At 51.4% G+C, this 9682-nt stretch overlaps 1 long non-coding RNA gene across 1 annotated transcript; it reads right to left on the bottom strand.

Annotated features, from left to right (window-relative positions):
• Nucleotides 1-1836: 1836 nt before the first annotated feature.
• On the bottom strand, nucleotides 1837-3212 carry LOC311077249. The gene is made up of 3 exons (XR_014604833.1): nucleotides 3165-3212; nucleotides 2085-2106; nucleotides 1837-1955 (listed from the first exon to the last, which is right to left on the bottom strand). It is a non-coding gene; the product is annotated as an uncharacterized lncRNA (long non-coding RNA).
• Between the last annotated feature and the right edge of the window lie 6470 nt (nucleotides 3213-9682).

Genomic DNA, 9682 nt, shown 5'->3' with positions numbered 1-9682 from the left:
AATTTTTGGGGGGTCGGCCGACGCCACGAGCCGACCCCCTCGGGGGCCCGACGGGAGGCCCCCGAAGTCCGAGCCCCCCCAATGCAGTTCGGCCTTCATCCTCAGTGTGGTGCCACATGCCCCCGTCCCACTAACCCACTATTTTGTCCGATTGCCCACTAAAGTGACCAAGTGTCCAGTTGCCCCCCCCTTGACCTCTAAGCCACGCCCCCGTCCCACGAACCCACTATTTGTCCAATAACCCACTATATTGGGCGTTTGAACACATTGGCAAATGACCCGTTGACCCCCCCACCCCACTCCCAAGCCACGCCCCCGTCCCACAAACCCACTATTTGTCCAATAACCCACTATATTGGGCAAATGACCCGTTGACCCCCCCACCCCACTCCCAAGCCACGCCCCCGTCCCACGAACCCACTATTTGTCCAATAACCCACTATATTGGGCAAATGACCCGTTGACCCCACTATTTTTTTTAAATGTTTTTCCGCCATTCATTCAATAAGCTGCAATTGGACACAGTCCCACATGCAATCTGCTGTATGGGTTTTCAGACAGTATTGTTGCTGGACATTTGAATTACAGTTCCAGTCATGATAAAAACTATTTCACTGCACTCAGCGGGCCCCCCAGAGTCCGTGGCACCAAGTTTCATCCCAGAATTCCACTGTCCGCGAAACCACTGTTTTGCACAATGGAACAAATGCTACGTGGGATCTCCATATCTCAGTTCAGGAGGGGTGTGGAGAGCCAGGACTTTTTTTTGTGCAAAAACACAAAATGTCCCAGTTCCAACCTATTTAGTGGCCAAAATAGTGGTTTCGCGGACACTGCATTTTTATGGAGAGGTCAATAACCGAGATGCACCAAATTTCTGCTGTGACCTTCCGGGACCTTGTTCAGTGCAAAATACAAAATGTGTGTTTTTCACCCTTTTTCGGCCTTTCGACCCCTGAACGAGGTCGCAGGTCCACCAAACTTTTCAGCCCGCTCCAGGGGGCCGTGACGAGAAGGAAAACGGCGCCCCCTGCTCGATCGGCCCTTTCCAAGCGGTGCTAGGGTCCGACAGTGTGCTAGGTCCTAAACCTGAATGCATTTTTATGCAAAACTGAGCACTGAAATCGCTTGAAAGTCAGTGGGGTCGAGTGTACCAAAAGACCAAAAAAGACAAGAACACAATGGACTTGAAATTTTCAAAAACTTTATTTAGAAAAAAAGAGACATCATGGGGTAATCCAGGGCCTCCAGGGCCTCCACGGAGCCACGGCCTCCGCCCCGACCTCGTCTGATAAAAAAAAAAAAAACACAAAACGTTTTGCTGTTAAGAATTGATAATCAATTTTAGTCACTATCAGGATTGTGACGATAAACGGATTCATACCAATTCTCTCCCGATCCAGCTCGAGCGGTGCGGCGAGCACATGAGGCTGCAGAGCCCCCACCTGAGCCGGTGGGTCTTCCGCCTGATGCTCCGGGGACCTGGCCTCAGGTGGGGGCTCTGCCTGGGAGAAGTCGTCGACCATGGGGATGGCTGGGTCGCTGTCGCGAAGAAGCTGCAGCTTCCCCACGGTCACCGACCTCTCCAACGCCCGCACTGCCCTGGACCTCGAGCGGGTCTGAAAACGTAATTAAAAACACGACTGCACACGTTAAATCGACAATAAACAGACGGCTGTTTCACACACTGATTTAAAACAACGGGTCAATCACGATCGTGTCAGTTTTAACAGTGGACTTACCGTCAAGTCCCGGCCGGTGCCCATTCAGCAGGTGCTTCTCCGGGTACTTGACGACCTTTCCGCAGAGCGGGCAGGCCAAGTTGGCCAGCTTCACTCTGCGGCGGGCATATTTGGTTACGATCGCCCGTTGCTCGAGGTTCCGCATTATGTGGGCGTCCCTCAAGTGCTCTGTGATCTGGATCAGCCGGGCCGGGCACATCGGACACCTGATAGCTGTAAGAAAAGATGTGTCAAAAAAGTCCAAACACACAGTGTGTGACACAAAATGATGTGATGTGCAAATTTGTAACATTTTGTGATGGCATAAGGAACTACGATCAATATATATATCGATCAACTCACCCACTCTTATCCGTTTGTAAATCTTTAAAGAATAAAAAGATACGAGTCAGCTTCTGACATGTTTGAATTCATGTTAAATAAATAAAACAATTGCAATAAAACAATTCCTGTGCCCTTCTGGGACCTTGGCCTGAAATGACTACCCTGGATGGATACATTTAGGCCCGAAAATATACAGTTCATTATACAAAATCAGTGCACAGTCAGCAGAATGAATTTGGGATTTGGTTTTTCGCAAATATCTCGGAAATGACAAGGGGAAAAAATCTCAAACACTGGTCGTTCGTAGGTCTCGAGGGGGCCTATCCAACGAGCCCACCCGCGTCCCCGAGGGCGGTCGGGCCGGGGAGTTACACTCGGTCAAAGGCGCAGCTTCTTTGGCTCATATCTCGGGAACCCCTGGCTCAATCTTCCCCAAACTCTAATAGATCGTAGGGCTGGACGAGGCCTTTCGAATGAGCCCACCCACGATTCGCCCGGGTCCCCCAGTTATAACCGTTCAAAGTCGGGGGTCCCCGCCAGCGGCGAACCGACAGGGGGCGTCCCCGGGGCCCGCCACTCTACCCTTCGAGCAAGGTCCCCCCTGGGACCTCCTCACCCGAATCTGAGCTCTCTGGGCCTTCGCGTCGCCGAGATACGAGCGATTTTCTCCCGAGGTCGTGACGTCATCGGCGGCCGCCATTTTGAAACGCGCCCGATGGTTTTCGGCTCATATCTCCGCGAAACCAACACCAAAAATTCTGAACTTTTTATAGTTATTTTCAGCACGACGAGACGGTTCCAGAGAGCTCGGTGCACGCCAGATCCGGCGAGTTTTAGCCGAGATATTTGCGTTTTTCGCACTCGGGGGGCAGTATCTCGGGCCCCCGGGGGCCCCAGAGGCCGTAGGTGGGCTCTTTGGAAAGGTCTCGTCCCATTCTAAACTCTATCAGCAAAGTCATTGCACAATAACCCTTTTTTATGAGCAGTGTGTACTGTGAAATCACCGGACAGTACTTATACAGTTATAAAAACATCCTAACAATGCAATGACACAGTATACAAATTAAGATATTACAGAATAGGGTTATAGAATCTCACCATGTCAACGTAGGGCACTGAATGAACACTTTGGGTCCGCGGTGTTCTTAACACACCCTCTTTTGAACCAATCACAACCCTTGCTAGTTACCGTGCCAGCTCGGTCGGATCTATTAAAAAGTGACGCCCATAAACTTCTGGCCGCCCACTTTCAAAATAACTTGTGATTTTTTTATTTTTTTTTCAAAACATTGCAAAGTATTGCTTAGAAACTACTGTGTCTGTGAAACCACCATTTTCCCGTCAAACAGTGGTGTAACGGGCACCGAGTTTTAATGCAAAGCGAGCACTGAAATGACTCGAAAATGAGTGCGACGTGTTCAGTCGAGTGTGCTCAGTACTGTGGTGGTGGTTCAATGAACAAGGATCGACATCACACGTGACGGGAGAGCAAAAACACACAAACGTCCCAGATCCAACCTATCCAGTGGCTGCAAAACAGTGGTTTCGCGTACACTGCAATTTTTTTTATGCAAATCGAGCACTGGAATGACTCGAAAATGAGTGTGACGTGTTCAGTCGGGTGTGCTCAGTACAGTAGGGGTGGTTTAATCAAGGAGATAAAAAAAAATAATTCAGTCACCATCCACATTCTTCAGTCACCATCCACAACCTCTGGTCTCGTCGCGAACGAGGGATGGAAAAATGCTTAGAAAGCGGCTAGGGCCCTCAAACTCTGGGGCCCGACTCGAGGGCACGGGACGACGGAACTCGGCGAGTTTCGGGGTCCTGCGACCTTCCGTCTCCTTACGGACGTCAAAAGGTTCATTTGACCTTTTTGACCCCTGTCAGTGTATGACACTTTTGAACGGGGCCTCGTTCGTTGTAAGTAATGAAAACGTGTATTAAACCACCTCTGGTGTACTAAGCACGGCCAACTGTACACGATCCACTAATTTTCCGGTCATTTCGGTGGTTAGAAAAAAGAAAAAAAAGGTCCCGCAAGCTAAAAACAGTTAAATGAACACAAGTGAATACATTTCTGTTCCTTTGTCGTGTGTGTTGAAAATCAGACACCGAATATCAAAACTAGATGCTGCGAGCTTTCAAATGATATATAGTTTGTCAACGTCACTTTAGGGTTAGACTGAGAAATGATAGTTTTGAATGTGAAACGCCAACATTTCTGCTGTGACCTTCCGGGACCTTGTTCAGTGCAAAATACAAAATGTGTGTTTTTCACCCTTTTTTGGCCTTTCGACCCCTGAACGAGGTCGCAGGTCCACCAAACTTTTCAGCCCGCTCCAGGGGGCCGTGACGAGAAGGAAAACGGCGCCCCCTGCTCGATCGGCCCTTTCCAAGCAGTGCTAGGGTCTGACAGTGTGCAGAAAAAAAGAGACATCATGGGGTAATCCAGGGCCTCCAGGGCCTCCACGGAGCCACGGCCTCCGCCCCGACCTCGTCTGATAAAAAAAAACAAACACACAAAACGTTTTGCTGTTAAGAATTGATAATCAATTTTAGTCACTATCAGGATTGTGACGATAAACGGATTCATACCAATTCTCTCCCGATCCAGCTCGAGCGGTGCGGCGAGCACATGAGGCTGCAGAGCCCCCACCTGAGCCGGTGGGTCTTCCGCCTGATGCTCCGGGGACCCGGCCTCAGGTGGGGCCTCTGCCTGGGAGAAGTCGTCGACCATGGGGACGGCTGGGTCGCTGTCGCGCAGGAGCTGCAGCTTCCCCACGGTCACCGACCTCTCCAACGCCCGCACTGCCCTCAACCTCGAGCGGGTCTGAAAACGTGATAAAAAACACGACTGCACACGTTAAATCGACAACAAACAGACGGTTGTTTCACACACTGATTTAAAACAACGGGTCAATCACGATCGGGTCAGTTTTAACAGTGACTTACCGTCAAGTCCCGGTGGTGCCCATTGAGCAGGTGCATCTCCGGGTACTTGACGACCTTTCCGCAGAGCGGGCAGGCCAAGTTGGCCAGCTTCACTCTGCGGCGGGCATATTTGGTGACGATCGCCCGTTGCTCGAGGTTGAGCATTTTGTGGGCGTCCCTCAGGTGCTCGGTGATGTACACCAGCCGGGCCGGGCACATCGGACACTGAATAGCTGTAAGAAAAGATGTGTCAAAAAAGTCCAAACACACAGTGCATGAACCACACAAAATGACGCAACGTGCAATAAACCATTCATCACAGGATGGCATAAGGAACTGCGATCAACTTACCCTCTCTGAATCTTCTTGGCATTATCTTTAAAGAATAAAAACATTAACGTTAACCCTGACCCTGATCGAAAATTGTACACAAACACAACCGACTAACTGACCGACTTGTACTACACTGTGGTTACGACACGACGATGCTATGCTTAATAACAACACATGACCGCGTGAATTAAGATATCACAGAAGAGATTAGAGACTCTCACCTTGACCGTGTGACTGAAGATCACTGAATGAACAAGCTCAGTGAAAAGAATTTAACACACCCCTTTTTTGAACCAATAGCAGCCCTTGTTAATCACCATGACAACCCTTAACTCTCACCGACCCCCCAGGGGGTATTTTTTAGGGGCGAGGCTTATTTCCACCATTAAATAAGCTGCAATTGGACACAATCCCACCTGCAATATATTTAATGGGTTCCCGTCACGATAAAAACTATTTCACTGCACTCGGCGGCTGAAATAGTTATATATAACTTGTGTGTTTTTTTTTTTTAAATAAAATAACTTGTGATTTTTTTTTTTTTTTTTTTATCAATGTTTTTTTGTTTGTTTGTTTGATTGTTTTTAATTGAATGTTTTTATGCATTTTTTTTCAGTAAAAAAGACAAGACAGATGTAACTTTTTAAACATTTATTTAGAAAAATATAACACACAACAAAGAAAACAAATTAAACAAAAGAATCAGCGCTGCCTCTTCCTCTTCCGGGCAGCGCTCAGGAGCTTCTGGGCCACCTTGTGCGGCGACTTCAGCGGTGACAGCCTGACCACAGGGTACTTCAGGCTGAGGTTCAGTGGTATGGGCACCCTGTGATACTGCCGCCGCTTCGCCGGACTGGGCCCCTCCTGCAAAGAGCGAGAAAGGCAAAGAGTCAGCGAACACGTCCACCCGTCAGACAAACGGTTAGACGGACACACCAAAAGATTGACTCACCGAAGCGGACTCCCTCGAGTCGTCGGCGCTCACGAGTTGTTTTAGTCGCGGAGGAGGTGGCAGGGTGCTTCGGGGTCCCCGGGGAGGAATCCTCACCCTCCACGGCTGACTCAAACAGGCTGCGCTGTTCTACAGCCTGCTTGGCGTCCAAGTTCAGGGCGTAGAACTTGTCAGCCGTGGAGGTGTCGTGGCACATGAATCGTGCCACTTTCTGCCTGTCCTCGGGGCTGTGGGTGTTCTTGGCCTGTACGGAAAGAGAAAAGCACAGTTAGAAACAAACACACGCACGTCAGAAATTCACGAGGCAGATACACGGGTGGGGGGGGGACTCACGTGGGTGGCGATGGAGGTCCTGAGGTCTGTGAACGTCGGAGCTCCTGGCAGGTCCAGCCCAGCCCATGCTTCCTGAAAGTATTGATTTAAATTCTTGCACGAGCTGGGCTTTGAGGTGAAAAAGAAATAGTGGGCGTTTCTACCTCCCACTAAGTTCTTCCTCACCGCCAGGAACTCCGACAACCACCCGTACTCCTCCTCGGCCAAGGCCAGCTGAGCGGCCCCGAAGGCCTGGTTGGTCTTGTGGGAAGCAATCTGCGGAAACAGCGACAAACGAGTGGCGTAAGAGAGAACCGAGCAGACAGAGAGAGGGAGGGAGAAGGACAAAGAGAGAGAGAGATAAAACCACTCACATTGATCACGTAGCACCCGTCCATGGCGGTCTGCTGCGCTGCCTCCACCTCCCCAATGGTCATATTCTGGAACACCCCACCGCGATGCCCATAGATACAGGCCAGGTAGGCGGTGAGGTGCCCATAAAAAGACCATTGGGTCTTCCTGTCACCCGTTGCCTTGAGGCGCTCTGTGAGGGAGGGAAAAAAGGACAAGCGTTAGGGGGCGTGTGGTAAGCCGAGTAAGTTTGAGAGGCAAGAGGGGGCAAAAACTTACCCAGGATTCCAGGAATTGCGGCCTTGGCGGAGGCAGCGCATCGGCGGAGGGTGGCCTTGCCGATGAGGTGGCCCTCCTTGGCCTGCTTCACGGCCACCTCGTGGACCACCACCCTCCGCCTCACAGAACTCGTCGTCGCCGGCCGGTTCCCCAGAGGGTCCGGGAAAGCGATCGCCTTCCTCCCCAAGTTCCCCCTCCAACTCGGGGTCGTGGAGAGCCGACAGGAGCCTGCTGGTGACCCTGGCGACCTGGGATGAGGGGGTGGGCCTCGACCTCCTCCTCAACAGGCGGTAGCGGCGGGTCACGTCTCTCAGGGCCCGGCTGAGAACGTCCACCTGCCTGTTGAGGTCAGCTACCTGATCCCTGACCCTCAGGCAGCTGGGCTTGTCGCAGGCCCACCCCTCCTCTTCCTCCGCCACCGCCTCCAGAGGGATGTTGTCCTCCTCCAGGTCACCAGAGTCGATCAAGTCCAGAGAGGAGGACAAGGGCAAGGCCAGGTTACTCGCCCGCAGCTCGGCGAGGTCCTGCAGGATCTTGTTCCGTTTGAGAGCCTGCAGGGTCCCTCGCCGAAGAGCCACGGACATCTCCTTGTGGCCTTGGATGTGGCGGTCCATCCGGGAGGTCGACTTGCCGCAGGCGGGAACGGGGCAGGTGCCCTTGCGGACGTCCACCCTCCCGGATGAAATAGCGAGAAGCAACAAACGCTCCTCCTTGTTCTTGACCAGGTGGGTCATGGTAAGGTGCTGGCTAAGCTGGCTGTAAAGCCTGTGGCACAGCGGGCACTCCTGTGATGCCATAATAGATAGATATATAATAATAGCGATATATAAATAATAAGAATAGACAAAGCAATGAGCAAACGGAGCATAAAAAAATAACTGCTGAGGAACGCGTCAAGAACCGGGTGCAGTGTGTGTGTTTGTGTGTAAATAGCAGTGTAAATGATAGTGAGAGGGTAAAAATGAGAAAATTGTGGGTGAAAATGACAGGTTAACCAGTGCAGGGATCATTTATAGACTTTTGAGATCCACATTCAACTATAGTCCAATCGTCCAATCACCAGTCACTTTCAGCCTCTATGAGCAGTGCGAAAGTGGACAGAGTTTGATCATTTTTCGAAAGGACCTAGAGTTTCACGCTTCAGCACGGTGACCCCTGGCCATGCCCCGAGCGACATACCGAAAGCGCAGGTCTGTAGAGCGAAGGCAAAAAAAATCAGCCTCTATGTTGGACGCGAAAGTGGACTGAGTTTGATGGCGGCGGGAATGGTCGTTTTTTATAGAAAAGTCCCAGGGGCCCCAAATTCGGGACGGTGACCCCTGGACATGCCCCGATCGACATACCAAAAGCGCAGGGCTCTAGAGCAAAGGCAAAAAATATCAGCCTCTATGTTGTATGCGAAAGTGGAATGAGTTTGATGGCAGCGGGGGATGGGTGTTTTTTCAGGAAGGTCCTGGACTTTAACGCTTCGGGGCCATTCATCGGGGGCCCCTGGAGGGTGAAAATCTCAAATATCAAGGTATCACGACACTGCGTCTACGAACGGGGGGCCGTCCCAGGAGCCATTTTTTGATGGTTTTGCAGTGTCTTTTTTGACCTTTCGACCCCTGAACGAGGTCGTAGGTCCACCAAACTTTCCCGCCCGCTCCGGGGGCCCGTGGCGAGACGGAAAATGGCGCCCCCTAGTCGATCGGCCCTTTCCAAGCGGTGTCCGCGAAACCACTGTTGCAAACACAATCATTTAATGGGTGGGTGGGATTTTTATAGAAAGGTCCCAGGGGCCCCAAATTCGGCACGGTGACCCCTGGGCACGCCCCGAGCGACATACCGAAAGCACCAGTCTGTAGAGCGAAGGCAACACATTTTCACCCTTTAACCCTAATCTCTGCCTGATGTCTCTTTGACTCGTATACCCTAAGAGCCTTTTGAGTGAAAGTTGGGTATAAGTGGCACACTTCTGTTAGGAAGGTCCTAGATTTTCAGGCTTCGGGGCCGTGAGTCGGGGGCCCCTGGAGAGCCAAAATCTCAAATATCGAGGTACCATGACACTGCGTCTACGAACGGGGGCCGTCCCACGGGCCAGTTGTTGGTGTAGTGCTTTCACGGACGTGCTTTGCTTTTTTGACCTTTCGACCCCTTAACGAGGTCGTAGGTCCACCAAACTTTCCCGCCCGCTCCGGGGGCCCGTGGCGAGACGGAAAATGGCGCCCCCTAGTCGATCGGCCCTTTCCAAGCGGTGTCCGCGAAACCACTGTTGCAAACGCATTCATTTAATGGGTGGGTGGGATTTTTATAGAAAGGTCCCAGGGGCCCCAAATTCGGCACGGTGACCCCTGGGCACGCCCCGAGTGACATACCGAAAGCACCAGTCTGTAGAGCGAAGGCAACACATTTTCACCCTTTAACCCTAATCTCTGCCTGATGTCTCTTTGACTCGTATACCCTAAGAGCCTTT

The sequence above is a fragment of the Abramis brama genome, assembly GCF_963993115.1.
Source record: "Abramis brama genome assembly, contig: SCAFFOLD_105, whole genome shotgun sequence".
NCBI lineage: Eukaryota > Metazoa > Chordata > Actinopteri > Cypriniformes > Leuciscidae > Abramis > Abramis brama.
The sequence above is the reverse complement of the archived record's forward strand: the minus strand, read 5'-3'. Positions and strand labels throughout refer to the sequence as shown.